We start from the raw sequence: 18629 nt of genomic DNA on the forward strand, positions 1-18629 counted from the left end.
CTATTGCAAGTGCTACAGTGGGTTGCCTACATACAGGGGCAATGATATCACAATACAAGAAGGCGGAACAACCCATCCACCTTACCAATGACATCATCAAGTGAAGATCCATTCCCCTTTCACTGTCCCACTCCGTCCAGCAAATTAAATTCCAAGATGGCGAAACAAAACCTTTTTGTGTTAGTGGAAAATTTAAAAAAATCTAAGATAGTGAAACAAGATCACTAGTGCTTAGCACTCCCTACCACTCTCCAGCCAACGGAGTTAACGTTAGAATGAGGCAGCCCATCGAATGTAGGTGCGTAATATGAAAATGATGCTGTCACTTATTCAATTGCGTAAAAATGATGTGACGTTCAAAGCTATGCAGTATTTCCGAAAAAAATGTACGTTTCGCTTGATAGCCGGAGATGTCTGCGTAAAACAGCTTAAGATGTTCACCTATGAATTGCATGCACACGCACATACATACATACACTGATGAGCCAAAATCTTATCACCACCTGCTTAATAAGTTGTTTATTCGTTTTTGGAAGGAAATACATCACGTATTCGACATATCAGGCACACAGCAGTTTGGTGGTAGGTTTGTAGAGATATGTGGCACTAGATGTCTACGCACAGGTCATATATGAGAATTTGCTTAAAAAAGGGCCGCTGATTTGTAGGAAATTTGTGGTAAGGTCTTATGGGATCAAACTGCTGAGGTCATCGGTCCCTAAGCATACACACTACTTAATCTAACTTAAACTAACTTACTCTAAGGAAGACACACACCCATCCCCGAGGGAGGACTCGAACCTCCTCCGATGGGAGCAGCCGCGAGGACCGTCTCAAGACGCCTGAGAACGCGCGGCTACCCCGCACGGCCTGCTGATTTGCGTTCATGGTGACGGCGCCCGATAAGGACCCAGGTGGGTTCCATAGGATTTACATCAGCCGAATCTGGTGGCCGAGACACCAAAGTGACTTCACTATTATCCTCCTCAAACCACTGCAGCACGGTTCTGGCTCCGAGACAAGAACAGTTATACTGCTGAAAGACGACCTCGCCGTCGGGATTGGCGTCAAACATGAAGGTGGTTGCAGGTCGTTTGCAGCTGTCACCTTGTCATCCATTGTCACCACAAGTCCCACGTAAGCGCAGGAGAAAGTGTCCCATAGCGTAATACTGCTCCCATCAGCCTGCGTTCGTGGCGTGCTGCACGTTTCGAGCCGGTGTTCACCTTGATGGCGGCGTTTGTGGAAACCTAGAAAATGTTGTTCACCTGAAGAGCCGACACGTTTGCATTGATCAATTGATCGATGGTCGTGCCCACTCTCAGAGGACAGGTGGCAGCACTAGCAGTGGAGGCTACAGGTGAGTTTTTCGGATGAATCACGTTTTACGTTCCATCAGAAAAATGACCGTTGGCGTGTACGGCGTAAAAAGTCAGAAAGCAAATACCCTGCAACAGCCGCCAGAAAGGTCAGACTGGAGGCATGCCCTGGGAGATCTCGTCATTCTGGAAGGCTCAGTCCTTAAGGACCATATCGTGCGCTGTTGGTTGGTTGGTTTTGGAGAAGGAGACCAGACAGCGTGGTCATCGGTCTCATCGGATTAGGGAAGGATGGGGAAGGAAGTCGGCCGTGCCCTTTCAGAGGAACCATCCCGGCATTTGCCTGGAGTGATTTAGGGAAATCACTATCGTGCGCTGTATGCAATTTGTTTCTCCTCGACACAATGACATCCAGCAGCAGGACAATGCATCATGTCACACAGTTGGCATTGTGGTTTGTAGACCACCAAGGTTAATTAACTGCACTCCCCTCCCCACTAAACTCCCTGGAATTATCCCCATTCGTGAATCCTTGCGACCACCTCGATCAGTCTGCTCGTGCTGTGGATCCTCAACCAAAAAACGTAGCGGAGCTGTCCGCGGTACTGGAGTCAGCATGGCTCCACTTCCCTTTCAGTATCTTCGAGAACCTCACTGACTCTCTGCTTGCACGGCTCTGAGAGGACCGGGCTACAAAATGTGGTCATACAGGATTTTCACATATGGTGACATTAATGTCACTAAACATTGTGTGAGAGATATTGATGTTACAGCACTAAAGGGAGATTGTTGTGGCTCCTAATTTAATTGGAGAGAGTGTTCAGTTCTCACATATAAAGCCACTCGTAATCTAAGTGCTTCATCAAAATTGAATGGAAAGAGAATACACATGCTTATGAGGGAGTCCCTTCCAGTTTCTGAACACTGTCGTTTTGGAAGGTGAAACAAATATGAACGTCTTTGTTACACCGAACTGTTTGTTTTCCATTATGACATACTGGTTGATTGTCACATTAAGCATACATTATTCACATTGTCCACAGTTGTCCAGCAAAATACAGGTTAGTGCCATTTCAATTTTATTAAGGCAGATACAGAAGTCAGAAGTTGGTAGTGTAATGGAATTGACTCAAATATTTACTCAAATTGTAACAACCTTCTATTTGCAATAGGTGATATTCTGAAAAGTGTTCAAGATAAAGATTAAATTTGTATGTTTTCATCGTCTGTGACTGCATAAAATGCCGAAGGTCAGTGTTAAAATTCTTTATTAAATATTATATCTACAGCATTATTTTTGTTCCTCCTTTCGCTCCCTCTAAAATATATTTTTATGACAGGCCAGTTGTGGCTAAATTTAGTGCACGCACATGACACATAAAATTTAATGATAAGACATAGGTAGAAAAAGAGAGGCGTATGAAGTTTTGTGTGGCGTATGAATTACAGAGATGTGTAAGTACTTCGTGCACATACATCTGTGAGATGAAATTTAGTGATGGAATGATGGAGCAGCACATCATTTACAGACGTGGTACATTATGCAATGTGTGTGTGTGTGTGTGTGTATGTGTGTGTGTGTGTGTGTGTGTGTGTGTGTGCGTGCATGTGCACGTATGTGCACGTGTATGTGCAAAGAAATGGCTCTGAGCACTATGGGACTTAACATCTTAGGACATCAGTCCCCTAGACTTAGAACTACTTAAACATAACTAACCTAAGGACATCACACACATCCATGCCCGAGGCAGGATTCGAACCTGCGACCGTAGCAGCAGCGCGGTACCGGACTGACGCGCCTAGAACCGCTCGGCCACAGGGGCTGGCCGTGTGTGTGCAATTCAGAGACAAATATCTATGAAAAGCAATGCCGTACTATCCTATTAACAATTATAATATTGTGCTGATTACATACAGTGGTATGTGTGTGCAAGAAAATCAGAAGCAAACATCTGAAGCCATTTTGCATAAATGTCTTTTGACATTGGCGCATGTTCAAGCGAAGGTTCTGGAAATAATACATATCTTTGAACTTGACACTAGCTTTATACGGTTCAATATTGTGCTAATTAACTGCAGAGATATATATATGTAAGCACTTCAAGGTAAATATCTTTGACTTTAGATTGAAGGATTCGGAAAGACTGCTTATCTTTGTACCTCATGTCAGAAGCTTCGATCTACATTCTGACTGGCAATATCATTTTAACATAAATGTGATTGGTTGGGGATGGGCAGGGGGGAAGGTGAAGGGTTAAGGGTGTGGTTACAAGCAACAACTAGACTAATTACACCATCTTGGAATTTCTTGAGATTTCTCACTTGCACAAATTTTTAGTTCCGCCATTTTGGAATTTGTTTGGTTAGAGAGTGGGAAAGAGGGAAACAGGGTGTAGCTTGTCACGTGATGAGGTCGTTGATATGGGACGGGGTTCGCAGACCTCTTTTTTCCGAAGTAATTCCCCTTGCGTGTAGGCAACTTGCCACTGCCTTGCTTACGCAGGTTACGTATCGCCTTTAAGTGCAAAGTATACTGGAATGTCGACAAACACACTATAGTTATCCAAAATAATCTTTGAGAAAACAAAAAATGAAACCACGGAGAAATCTGGGCAACGAACTGAAGTTCAGGGAGATTATGATTTCGAGGGTTGCCGACGACATCGTTATTCTGTCAGCGACGGCAAAGGACAGAGGAAAGCCGTTGAACGGAATGGACAGTGTCTCGAAAAGAGGTTATAACAGGAACACTGACAAAAGCAAAGCAAGGATAAGGAATGTAGATTAGAAAATGAGAAATTAAACCTAAGAAAACGTTTTGTCATTTGGGTGTCGAAATAACTGATGAGGGAAGAAATAGAGGATATATAAACCGCAGACTGATAATTACAAGAAAAGCATTTTTGAAAAAGGGAAATTTGTTTGCACCTAATACAATTTTAAGCGTTATGAAGTCACTCCTGAAGGTAGTTGTCTGCAGTGTAGCTTTGCTCCAAAGTGGAACATGGACATAGAAGAGTTCAGATAAGACGAGAAAAAAGCTTTTAAAGCGGTGCTACAGAAGAAATCTGAATATTAGATCGGTATATCGGATTACAAAGGAGAGTGAATTGAAGCTAATTGAGGACAAGGGAAATTTTGCCAGTGTTCTGTAGCACTAGACTAAGCACCGTTCCTTTAAACTTTCCAGTGTGGGTGCATTCTGTTGAGAAAGAAATTAAATATTTGAAAAAAAGATCGTCGTTGTCGTCGTAGCAACGATTGCCATGATATATTGGAAAAGACTAAGTGTCGCTTGCCTACGTTTGCTTTTCAATTTTGTATCACAAATGGGTAAGCCGCAGTCCAAACTGTAGGTTCGCAACAGTAGGCCAAGCGCCACTTATCAGTCTCTGGACCAGTGATGGTACGCGGGACATACGGCAACGCTAGTTCATAACAGAGGCTGTGTACCTAGACCATGTAAACCGCCATCTTTCCGTACGCTGTGAGCTGTGTGGTGTTTACGGACCTAATACTAGGTTGAGTATTTTAACTTTACGAATGTCATGTTTACCAGGTGCGACAAAGAGTACTTTCCAAACCTGGACACAACGCATCACTGAATGTGCAACAACGATGTCGAACGGATCTGGAGCTTTAAACTTACGAAAATGTAAGTTTGTATTGGAAGGTAACATCAAAACTACATCAAAAAGACCTCAGAAAAATGTCTAAAACCTTACGCATTCCGTTCTTCTTCCGTACTTTAGGAAGAATATATATCATCAAGCACCGACATTCCAATCAAAGATTCTTTTCTGAATGGAAATAACCGTAACAATGACTTAATATTAAGTGCAGTAGTGGGTAAGGAAACCGTTGATGGATCTGTACCTTATAATGAAGATGAGAACTGCAAACCTGGCAGTAGCTTCGTTGTCAACAATGAAAGGCAAATAAACGTAAATGAAGAGCTCCCACAGCAGAGCGTGTGTAAAATGACGTACAGAATGAAGTTCCTCAACTAGATAGAACTCAATTATCGAAAGGGAGGCCAAAAACGGGACTCAAACGTAAGTACGAAAATCAAGACAGGGAGACTCGGAAAAAAACGTTGCGTTCAAACCATGGGCTTTTTTCTCAAACAAATTTCTTCAAAGAAGCTAAAGAGTTCCGACATTACCTCAGTCTCTGCAAATGTTTTGGAAAAGTAGGAAAGGACAATGTTAGGAAGGAATTTGACAAATTTTATAGTGATGTCAGGTTGTAAAGTATAAAACGGTTTGCAAAATAAGAAACGCACTGTAGGACTTCGTGACTGTCGATGAGTAGTTGGTGAAAAGAATAAAATTTATGATACCCGTGTACAAGATTTAATTGAACACATTAAGAAATTCACCGGATATAAATCTTTAATGTGATTTGCATTGTTACAACTGTGTTTGTTAACAGTCAGTAAAAGATACGTACATGCTAAAGCAACTTAAGTTTTGCTACCTTCAGCATGTTTTTCAAAACTATTTAGTTCGCAAAATATAATTTGCTATTTATTTAAGCTTAGCTTCCAATAAAGTGACCTCATCAAGTTGTTTCAGACTGTGACAGGCACATGCTTTATTGTTATGTTATGCTTAATGCACTGTTCAGTTATGCATAGTGACACCAAAGGATTTTCAAGTCTTTTAGTATGTTGACACTCTACAAAACTTCACAAGCGGTAACTTATCATAGCCGGCCTCAGAGGCCGAGCGGTTCTAGGTGCTTCAGTCCGGAACCACGCTGCTGCTACGGTCGCAGGTTCGAATCCTGCCTCGGGGATGTTTGTGATGTCCTTAGGTTTAAGTGGTTCTAAGTCTAGGGGACAGATGACCTCCGATGTTAAGTCCCATAATGCCAAGAGCCATTTGAACCATCATAAGTAAGCTAACGATCATTTGTGGTATTTTTTCGTGTTGTTTAGAATTTAATGACGTTGAGATTCCACTACTAAGTCAAACAATAATAACCATTCTTCGGCGAGAAAATTGGGAAAATTCCACAGTAAATTTTTAAGGGGATGGGAACTATGGGCTCCATTATCTCACCCATGACATTATGGCGCTAGGTCTAGCGATGCATAACACTGTCTACTTAAGGTACAACTGAATGAAAAGAAGGGATCGATTTATAGGACACATCCTGAGGCATTATCGGATAGTTAATTTGATGATTAAGGGAAGTGTGGTGGTAGTAACTGTCGACGAAGAAAAAAAAATGTGAATAGTATATATAGGTTCTAATGGGCGTAGGTTGCAGATATTATGTAGAGATGAAGAGACTTGCACACGGTAGACTAACGAGGATGGTTGAAAACCTGTCTTCGGACTGAAAACCACCACAAAATCAAGAATGCATTATGTTAGTACGCTGCTGGCCTTTATTTTCCTTGCATTCATTACTAGTGGAGCCTTTCTATCGGACTCCATTTGGCGGCAACCAGCCTAAGATTGAAACTACCTGGTAGACTAAAACTGTTTGCCGGATTGAAACTGGAACTCGGGACGTTTGCCTTTCGCGGGCAAGTGCTCGTGGTAGAGCACTTTCCCGCGAAAGCCAAAGGTCCCGACTTTGAGTCTCGGTCCGGCACACAGTTTTTAATCTGCCAGAAAGTTTCATATCAGCGCTCCGCTGCAGAGTGAAAATCTCATTCCAACCTAAGATTGGCTTAAAATGTACTACACGTGTGTATATGGAAATGCCCAACATTTCAGAGAAACTGCAAAAAACAGGTAAGAGATACGCCATCTACATTTTGACTGTAAATAAAGGTTACGTGAGAGTTGCTAATTCAGAAATCGTATACGAATTTTGGTATCATATGATCATGCTACGCTAGTGCCCAAGAGAACAGACATACACTAACTGATTGAAGTATCCGGACAAATATTAGTCCACAGTAATACCTTTCGCCTTTATGACAGTTTTAACTCTGGTGGGGACACTTTCAATTAGGTACCTGAATGTCCGTAGGGGAATGCAGTCCATTCATCCTCAAGAACCGAAATAAGAGAGGGTAGTCTTGTTGGACAATGGGGTCTGAAGCGAAGTCGATGTTCTAACCCATCCCAGAGGTTTCCCGTTGGGTTAAGACTGAGAATCATGGCAGGCCAGTCCATATTGTTCACAGACCATTGCCTTACATTTGCTACTATACGACAGGGTCCACTATCATGCAGATATGAACAATTATCGTCTCCGAAAAGTTTCTCTTCTGTACGCGGTTGGCAGTGCTCTGAGATGTGTTCATATCCTTCCGTTTTCTTAAGCGCAATACACGAACCACATCCTAACCACGAAAAACAACACCATTCCGGAACACCACCTCCTGTGTACTTCACTGGTGATACTAAACATGTTGGCTGGTAACGTTCTCAGGCGTCCACCAAATCCAAACCTTTCCATCTTATTATCACACGGTATAGCGTCACTGATCACTTCAAATTACTCGCCTCCATTCACCCACTGTCCAGTGGTATCGCTCTTTACATCACCTCAGATGTTGCTTAGCATTGATCAAAGGAATGTGTGGCTTATGTGGAGTTGCTCCACCACTGTACCCCTTTTGTTTCAATTCTCTGGGCGCACTCATTGTGTTAGCTGTATTACCGGAAGCACTGTGGAATTTACGAGTAATTCCTTCCACGATTTCATGCGATTTTTTACAAACACCTTCCGCAGTGGTCGATTGTTCCCGTGCATCACTACACGAGGTGTGCTTCGTCTTGGTTTAGCTCTTGTTATTCCTTCATGTTTGCATTTCACAGTCACTTTACCCGCAGTCGATTTGGGCAGCTGTAGAAGGGCCGTGGTTTCCGTAAGGGATTTGTTACTCAGGTGACGTGCAAAGACTAGTCCACGTTCGAACTCAGTGTAGTCTGCTGACAAACCCAGTCTGCTGTTACTGGTTCTCTACTGACAACAGAATAATTCCCGCCTTGTTTTATGCTGTCGGGTCCACCTCTCGTGACATCTAGTGATGAACTCAGCATTACACAGAATGTCCGGATACTTTTGATCATATACTGTATTGTTCGGTTATCCGGGTATGATTGTGCAGTCGGATCAGGAAACGACCTTGATTACAGCAAGACAAGAACCCACAGAGATGATGGGACGATATCGGGACCATTACGACTACGGTTGCGGCTTGTCTCGACGCGGCAGCAAAGAGACGTGTCCAGCGACAACACAGGACACAGGATTGATAGCTTGTCGTCTTTTCAGACTAGACCAGGTACAGCGTGCAGCATCACTATGAACGTATCCGTATGTGGCGGTTCTGAGGACAACGAACGTTGCCACATTGCTTTCCTCATCATTACACGAGTCCAGCATCTGCCGTGATGGTATGGGGTGCCACTGCGTACTCAGTACTAGTATCTATGCTTCTCAATTTGAACAAATGCCGCTACCTTTTTCGACTTGTTAATACTAGGGGCTGTGCCCCATATCGAAATTTTCCATGGCAGTTTCTTTCAACGAGGTAACGCATGTTCACAATTTGGCCGCAGTGTGCTGACCTGCCTCGATACAAAGGGTTCGAATGTTGCCCTTGACAGCAAGTTTTGTAGGTTTCACGCCTACTGAGAACGTATCGTAATGGGTCGCAGATAGATTGGCTCACCATCAGTCACCAGCCACTATGATCCCTGAGCCCTGGTACAGAGCTCCAGCTGCACAGAATGACGGACCCATACCTGTCATGCAATCTCAGTTCGACGCGATACCCAGCTGTAATAAAGCCATTGTAGCTCCCAAAAGTGACAGCTCTGTTTACTATACAAGGTGAATAGCATAAAACTTGCATTACAAATATTGCGGAAATGTAAGATGCTCATGAGGCGCGGTTTTCGCAGAATGGATTTGTAGTCAGAGGCTCGTATTTATAGCCAATCAACAGATTGTAATAATACTTAGAAAATGTATTTCTAGCGCAAACATACAATTGTTTAAATTGAATAATGTCTAGTGACATTAACAGACTGAAAGTACGGCAAATCAGAATGCCAGGGGGCTCTGTTGTAGGATTCTAGTGCGAGTCGTTTACGAAATGTCGTGTTTTGAAAACTTTGCTCACGGACCCTTGTTAGTGCCTATCAACCTGCCAAGCTGTTAGTACGATGTTGTTACGTTTGCTTACAGTCTGCTAGTATATCCCTTGAGTACACTGCGACTGCCTAGTCAGACAGTGTGTAACAGTCCAAGCTATAGGTCGTGAGTGGATTTATCAATGCAGAAAAAGCCAACATGGTGTATGGAGAGTGTAGAAAGAATGCTGTTCGTTCTTGTTCGGTGTATGTGACAAGATATCCCAACACATCTCAAGACCTCAACCATTTCGGCAATTATTTATCAATCTCTTCAAAAAACATGGGTCTAAGCACTATGAGACTTAACATCTGAGGTCATCAGTCCCCTAGACTTAGAACTACTTAAACCTAACTAAGGACATCACACACATCCATGCCCGAAGCAGGATTCGAACCGGCGACCGTAGCAGCAGCGCGGTTCCGGACTGAAGTGCCTAGAACCACTCGGCCACAGTGGCCTGCTAGTTACGTGAAAGTGGTAGTGTAACGCCTAGGCACCGAAACAGAAGGAGACAAATGAAATCAGGAGGGGGGGGGGGGAATTAATGTTCTTGCTGCTGTTGCAGTTGATCTGCATGTTAGCTCCCACGCAATCGCACGAGGAAGTGGTATGAGTGAGGCAAGTGTCCTACGCATTCACCATCGACACAGATTGGATCCCTATCATATCTCTCTCCATTACGAGCTGCATTGAAACGATTATGAGGAGCGCGTTAACATCCGCACATGTGCATTAAAACAGGAAACTCCAGATGTATCATGCATCTCGTTTAGTGATGAAGCCACATTTGCTAGTCATGCCCAGGTAAACCGCCGAACTATGCATTATTAGGTGGTCCCGGCGGAGGTTCGAGTCCTCCCTCGTGCATGGGTGGGTGTGTTTGTCCTTAGGATAATTTAGGTTAAGTAGTGTGTAAGCTTAGGGACTGATGACCGTAGCAGTTAAGTCCCATAAGATTTCACACACATTTGAACATTTTTGAACATTTTTAGGCTGTTGACAACGTCCTTTGGTTTCGTCAGGTGGAAGGTCAGCGTCCATGGAGTGTACGTGTGTAGTGTGGGGACAGCGAACCATCAGCTCATAGGCCCGTTTTTCATAGACGGAACACTGAACGATCACAAGTATCGCAACCTCCTAACAGACAGTCTTCCACGGGTGCTAGAAGATGTTCGTCTGCAGGCTACAAGGAATCTGTGATAGCAACATGATGGTTGTCCATCCCCTTGTGCACGAAGTAATACAGCATGTCTTAATAAACTGTTTCCAAACCGTTGGATTAGACGCAGAGGAGCTGTACCTTGGCCGGCCTGTACCCCGGATTTGACGCCTGTGGGGTAAGCTGAAAGACACTGTCTCCAGGGACATACCACCTACACCCTATGATATGTAACAACGTATTACTGCAGCCTGTTCGGACATCTCCTCTGAAATGCAAGCACGTGTGCAGCTGTTGTTCAATAGCAGACAGGAAGCGTGAATTGCCGCTGCCGGTGATTATTTTGAACACAACCTGTTATACTCAATTGCCTCGTTTTGGTCACAGTTCTCATAATTAATTAAGCATTTGTACTGCTGTTTAGTGTGTGCCACCACAGGTATTGTACAAGTGTCGATGTGGGAACTTTTCAAAATACGATATGTCGTAAACGACTCGCAACAGACTCCTGCAACAAGCACCATTAACATTCAAATGTACCCTTCTTTTAGTTTGTTAATATCAATAGGCATTGTTTCATTTAAAAAAGCGTATGTTTGCACAAAAAGTACACTTTCTAAGTATTATTACAATTTGTTGATTGGCTAACAATGCGAGCCCCTGACTACTGATCCATGCTGTGTAAATCGCACATCAATAGCACTTTCCATTTCCCCAACATTTTTGGTGCAAGTTTTAGATGATTCACACCCTGTATGTCGCACCCTGTATGACATCCCCCCCCCTCCCCTTCCCTATTGAGTGAGGTACTGCAGAGGTTAGCACACTGGATTCTCAGACGGAGGTCGATGGTTCAAATCTGCGTCCAGCCATCATGTATCGTGGTTTAGGTTTTCTGTGATTTCCCTAAATCACTTCAGGCAAATGCCAGGCTGGTTCCTGTGAAAGGGCATGGCCGACTTCCTTCCCCATCCTTCCCTAATCCAATGGGACCGATGACCTTGTTGTTTGGTACTCTATTCCCAAATCAACCAACCTACGCCCGCCCTATCATCCAGTTAGCTCCAAGTAGCATAGGACTACCGTTTGTTTGGTAGCATATACACTGGATGTCACACTTATCTTGACCATTCCAAATAACTTTTGGTCAAGAAACAAAATAAAGGTCTATTAATCAAATGTTGTTTAGCTATCATGGTGGAATTAACCGGCATAACAGCCTTTCTTGCAACTTTGTTCCTTACAAGGGATGAACAGCACTACACCGTTTGTAAGTAGCACCCTTTATTTTTTAGTTGGTCATCCACTTCCTCTCCTCTAAAACTTTTGAAAAACTAATCACATTGTACAATTTGTAGCGGCACTAACGTTTGGGATAGGAAAAGTCACATCTGGTGCAATATTTCTGAGCGTGCAAGTTACAGCCAGCTGCGGGCCTGTTTACAGTGAGTTACACTCACCAGCAGTTGCGAAGTAAAATAGAGGCCACAGGGGTGTAGAACCGCCAGAAAAAGTACACGCAGTGGTTTGCATTGCTTAAGTCACAGGCAGAAGGTGCCCGCTGGCCAACCTAAGTGTTACGAGTACGTGACAAGGAGCGGCGCGTTTGGCAAAACAGAGGCGCACAGTCACATACAAATAGGTGCCGGTTCACTAACAAAGCATTCAAGTGTAGCAGCTCTAATGGACATCAGGGCGTGTCACACCATCGATTACACACAGCAGCAGACGGGGCGCCAGCATTCAAGTCCACAGCGTGCCACTGGTTCGACCCTCTGAGGCCGATGCGGGTCCGTAGCCAGCCAGTAGCGAGCAGTCGTCTTGGCTCCCAACATGCACCAGAGATATCCAAGGCGAGGGCCACAGATTCAGCTGCCAAATCGTGAGCACTTGTCGCCGTGACCCAAGCCACGCCGGCGACGAAGCACGGCCCGGGACACCTAGCAGTTGTCAGCAGGTGGTGCTGAGGCAGCGCAGGTCGAAGGCTGCTCAGTCAGCTGCCAGCACAGCCCTGACGTCATCATATCACTGTGGCTGTACAAGGCCGACACATTAGCAGAGTGCTTGATGGGTCGCTGAGGTGGCGTCCTCAGCATTGTGGGACCTGGTGACACAGACCGAGGGGAATGGTGCACTGTAGTTGGAAACAATAAATCACTTGGAAAGCTCGGATGAGTCTTAAAACGGTGCCTTCTTCCTCTTTCATCCACATTTGGTGTTGCTGTTACATTCGGTGTCAGAAGTAGCTACTACAAATTCATGTAAACAAAATGTTATTTAAAACTTAACAAAATGAATGTTGACTCTCCTGTATGGCACACAATTTAGGTGCCCATTGTAACATACCTGATCCCTTGCTGGAGTCGACAGTACACAAATGTAAACACACCCATAATTCAGACAACTGTCTTCACTTGGAGCTTAGTGTGAGTACAATGTACACTGCGGAAAGAAGGTGAAAACTCTATTCCTCTATGGAGAATATTAGTTCGCTGAATAGTAACTGCAATAAAGTTATCTTATTTCCAGTATGGATATGTATAGAACAGTACTGTAGCAATTTTAAAGGATATGATGTATACACTGAAGGCGGTCCTTGATTAAAAACTAAATCATCATTACTTTTCTTTTATTGTGTTGAAAGTAGGCGTCATTCTACTCAGATAGAAGCATTCACTAGAGAACGATATCCTAACAAGGAACTCACCTTCCCAACGGATGTTCTCTCGTCTTGTTATAACGCTTCAGGTAACAGGATTTTTCAGCCAGAGACCACCCAGTCGTCATAGAACCCACACAGACGAAGGTGCCGCAGTTACTACTGTTCTCGCTTCTGTTACAGTGAATCCACACCTGCGCACATGACAGCTTGAACAGGAAATCGAAATCCCCACAAAGGGTGTACATTGCATTCTAGCAAGTCACAGGTTCCAACCTTGTCATTTAAATTTAAGCAACTGTACGGGAATCATTTCCAGAATCGTGTACAGACCTGTCACTGGGTCTAATAGCAAACCTTCGCCTTGCTCAACTTCTTTTATGTTCCCTTTTTCGTTGAATGTTCCTTCTCAGAAAATACAGATAAAAATACAAAGAATATACATTATTGATCGATCAAAAGCTGAAGATAGTTTAGACATGTAGTTAATCAGCGTCAATGGAGAGTTAATGTCTGTTATGCTACGATCGTACTACTGTCATTGGATATTAGTTCATCAACGGTAAACTAAACGGTAGGGCAAGTGTCAAATTCCGCAAATTCCTCCTCGTCTTCTGGGCGAAGTGCTACTAAGAACCAGAATGCCTATGTGTTATTACTAACACGGTGGATGTCCAGTATTTAACGTCCATTTTGCACGCCGTCTTCTGAAGCGAATGCATCGTGTCAAATGGATTGTTTGTAGAGGGACAGTGGAGTTGTCCACTCAGTCTACTGACTTAATTGCTCAGGACTCTTTTATTTCGGGATGCATAAAAGGCGTTGTCTATCGGGAGAACAACAAGGAATGTATCGGGCTTACTTGTAACCACTTCAGAGGGCAACACTGGAAGCAGCGATAAATTGTTTTGTCAGTGTATCACTGTATACGATGAGCACTCTGGGCGCATTTGAATGTTCTACCCCTTTTTGTGACCACAATGGATTACTGCGGTGACACCGCCAGACACCACACTTGATAGGTGGTAGCCTTTAAATCGGCCGCGGTCCGTTAGTATACGTCGGACCCGCGTGTCGCCAATATCAGTGATTGCAGACCGAGCGCCGCCACACGGCAGGTCTAGAGAGACTTCCTAGCACTCGCCCCAGTTGTACAACCGACTTTGCTAGCGATGGTTCACTGACAAAATACACTCTCATTTGCCGAGACGATAGTTAGCATAGCCTTCAGCTACGTCATTTTCTACGACCTAGCAAGGCGCCATTACCAGTTACTATTGATATTATGAATCATGTACAGTCAAGAGCGACGCTCATCATTAATGGATTAAAGTTCAGTATTCCACCAGCTACGTCCGTTTTTCTAAATTCTAATTTCCTTCTCCTGTTCCAGACCTCACGCCAGCCTGCGTGAGCTAAAACGCGTGCCTTTCGGCTTCCTCTAATAACTCGGTGTTGGCTCTCCTGCCAACCCACAACAATTACGATAGTACAAAATGATAGTTTCTTTTCAAGTCGAATGTTATGTTTACATGAGTACGTGAAACGTTTTCAAGCACATCTCGAGGAGAGACACTGGATTACTGAATAAAAAATATAGAGTGCTATTTAAAAAATAATGCCTTTCATATCATCGTAACTAACGACGTTACATGAAAAAACATCATGCAGGTTAATGTCCCTAACCAACATTTGCTCGATATGTTTTTTTTTTCTTTTGCTTCCTGACAAAAAGCGGGGTTGTTCTGATAAATGGAACATCCTGTATAGATGTGAAAGAACTGATGGGTACCTTTGTTGAACGTCGCTGTTTATGAAAGAAAGGAGTAACTTTCTCACAAGGTCGTAAAACGCACTCGTATTTGTGAAACCGGTTCTTGCGGTGGTTGCGTTTTTCGTTTAAGGTTGGCGTCATTCATGCCGGGGGAAGTTTTCGCCGGCACAAGAGACACGTGCTTGAGAATGTCCGGAGGCAGTAATGTGTGCCGAAGACAAGCGGCAGGAAACACGGCCGGTGGACCCCAGCAGAGCGGAGAAGTCCTTCAAGCACACCTGCCGCCCGCCGCCTGCTGCGTTCCGCCCTCGCTCCGACGACCGCCGCAGCCGCAGCCGCAGCCGCAGCCGCAGCCACACACGCCGAGCGCAGCTCCGTCTCCGTCTTCTCGATGCCTCCCCGTCTCCAGCTTGCGAAATATTCCTATATCGTGGGAAGGCTGCACGCGTCTTAGTCGAGAAGACATGAAAAATATCGATGTCTGGCGGAAGGACGGGCAGCCGAGCGTCAACAGAACCAAATGCTGTGTTGTTGTCGCTGTGGCCTTCAGTTCCAGGACTGGTTTTATGCAGCTTTCCGCGCTGCTCTTTGCTGAGCAAGCCTCTTCATTTCTGTGTAGCTACTGCCACTTAAATTCATTTCAACTTTCCCACCGTAGCTAAGCCGTTGCCTGTCTCTACAACGTTTTACCCTGCACTATTTCCGTTACCAAACTGACGATTCCTTGATACCTCAGGATTTAACTTATTAACAGATCCCTTCTTTTAGTCAAACTGTGCCACACATTTCTTTTCTCCTCAGTTCGACTCAGTATCTCCTCGTCATTTACTCGATCTACCCATCCAACTCTCAGCATCCTTCGATAGCACCACACGACAAATGCCTCTAATCTCTTCTAGCACCACATTACAAAAGCATCTATTCTCTTTTTGCCTGAGCTACTTATAGTCCACGTTTCACTACCGTACGAGGCTACACTCCAGACATACACCTTCAAAAAATATTTCATAATGTTAAAATTTATACTCGTAGTTGCCGACCGGTGTGGCCGAGCGGTTCTAGGCGCTTCAGTCTGGAACCGCGCGACCGCTACGGTCGCAGGTTCCAATCCTGCCTCGGGCATGGATGTGTGTGATGTCCTTAGGTTAGTTAGGCTTAAGTAGTTCTAAGTTCTAGGGGACTGATGACCTCAGATGTTAAGTCCCATAGTGCTCAGAGCCATTATACTCGAAGTTAACAAATTTCTTTACTTCAGTTACGCTTTTCTCGCTGTTGCTAATCTTCATTTTAACTTCAGCTGTTGTAAGCTATTTTGCTGCCCAAATAGGAAAGACCATGTACTACGTTTAGTATCTCATTCCCTAATGTAATTCCCTCACCGTCGCCTCATTTAATTCCAGTCCATTTCATTAACTTTTCTTTATTTTGGTGATTTTCATCTTATAACCTGTTATCAAGAGACCATCCATTTCGTTCAACTACTCAGCCAAGTGCTCTGACACCTCTGAGTGAATTAAAGTGTCATCGATAACCATAACAGTCTTTATGTCTTCTTCCTGCACTTTAATTCTGTTTCCAAATTCCTCCTTGGCTTCCTTTACTGCTTCTGAATGTGTGCAAAGAATAAAGTCGGGTGGGGCTACAGACGTGTCTCACTCCCTTCTCAACCACCGCCACCCTTTCGTGTCCCTAGATTATAGCAACTGCAACCGTCTTGATTCTGCACAACTTGTAGATAAATTTTTTCTCCCTGCAATGTAATTCGCGTAAATGAGCTAAAATACACGATACTGTGCACTTATAGCGCCCCGAAGACTTATGGGAAGAAAAGGAAGTAATGTTCAAGTTCAGTAATCTCTCGATAGCAAGGTCATTACATGCAGAAATACTGTATAATTCTCGAGACACGTTACTGAAGCTGCAAATATCTTTCCCTTCCTTCCCTGTTTCATTCAGGAATGGTGCATGGATGGATCATTGTTGCTAGGCTCTAATTCTTTTTTATTTTCTGGACATTGTCTCTTTTCGATTCGTACGTCGGAGGAACGAAAGTTCTCCGTGATGATGAACATCTCTCTTGTAGTGCCTGGCACTGGTGTTTCTGTAACGCCCTCGTACTGGCCGCGCCCTCCCTTGACGAAACGTGGCGCTAATAGTTGAATTTGCTCTACCACCTATTTTAATTCTACTGCTGATGGTCCAGAGTGATGTAAAATAGTCAATAATCGATCGAACAAGAGTTTTATAAGGCAATTCAATCGTGGATGACTTACATTTCCTTATGATTCTTCTAGTGAATCTCAGCTTGATATATACATTTCCTAGAATTAGTTTTATCTGGTCATTCCACTTGAGGTTACACAGGATGGTTATTTCTATGTGTTTTACGGTAGTTACTGCTTCCAGTGATTTGTCCCAATAGTATAATCGAACAGTAGTGAGTCTGTTCGCCTAGTTAGGCACAATACCCTTGGCTTTATTTACATTCAGGTTCAACTAACAGTCCCAAACCAACCGTCCCTCCACCGCGGCTCTTCCTGTATTTCGTTACAGTCTTCTGGCGTTGTAACATTCCTACTACTACTAGTAGTAGTCGTAGTAGTAGGAAGAGGAGTAGTAACAGCAACAGCAATTTCATTTATATCTAGGGCACTTTTACATGATATTGTAAATCGTTGTACTAAATTGAATAACGACAAAAATACTGTACTTCATGTATACCGGAATTTACGGTACATACGCGCAGATCTAGTTTGACAGGGACTGGACAGGCAGTCGGCCATGACTTTAGAGTAGGAAACATTCCTGCATTTGCCTGGATAAATTTAGGGAAACCACCAAAAACCTTAATTATAATCGTTCAATGGACACTGAAACCTTCACCCACCCTAAGGCCAAACTGTTTGGACGGTGTTACGTTGTTCGTCTTATCCCTTGTGTACAATAGCGTTTTGAAATAATAGTAATGTAAAAGACTAGTTCTACACTGTTCATTCATTTCTCACTCCCGGTCGCTGCACACACTAAACACAATATACGCACATTATTTCGTAATGAAACACTAAACGCACGTGAGACACATAGTGATGATTTTTGGCTTCCATTTTGTGTACCGTAAATTTCCAATTCATAACCTGAAAATACAGTCAGCATCTCTCTATGATTAGAGAGATGTTGATCTCATAAAGAAGATAAAGTCTCAATATTACCCAGGGCATAGCTTTGGAAGTAAGGTTTTCCAGAGCAAGAAAAAGGAAAAGGTAAAAGAAGAAAAAATATTGCGTGAAGTGTTATGTGATATGACAGATGTTTTACTATCGTTATTACTATTTATATGTGTTGCACTTCTTGTCAAATTTCCAGTCCGTGTTATCTATGTACACTGATAAGCCAAAACATTATGACCACAGTCCATCGCGACGTTGGATGCCGCCTGGTGGCGTTGTCAGCACGACACGATAACAAAAGTATGTAAGTGGATTAGACACGGATGGGGGTCACTCTAGCTAAGATATGGGCTGGAAATGATTAAATCCATTCAAGTAACTGACTTTTACAAAGGGCAGGTTATTATTACGCAGAGCCTGTGAACGATTATCTCGAAGA

The 18629-nt window shown here is 43.7% G+C and overlaps 1 protein-coding gene across 2 annotated transcripts in view; it reads right to left on the bottom strand.

Annotated features, from left to right (window-relative positions):
* Positions 1 to 18629, bottom strand: part of LOC124555739 (neurogenic locus protein delta) — a 1375052-nt gene that overhangs the window by 1178061 nt on the left and 178362 nt on the right. The window lies entirely within an intron of this gene.

The sequence above is a fragment of the Schistocerca americana genome, chromosome X (genome assembly GCF_021461395.2).
Source record: "Schistocerca americana isolate TAMUIC-IGC-003095 chromosome X, iqSchAmer2.1, whole genome shotgun sequence".
NCBI classification, from domain to species: Eukaryota; Metazoa; Arthropoda; class Insecta; order Orthoptera; family Acrididae; genus Schistocerca; species Schistocerca americana.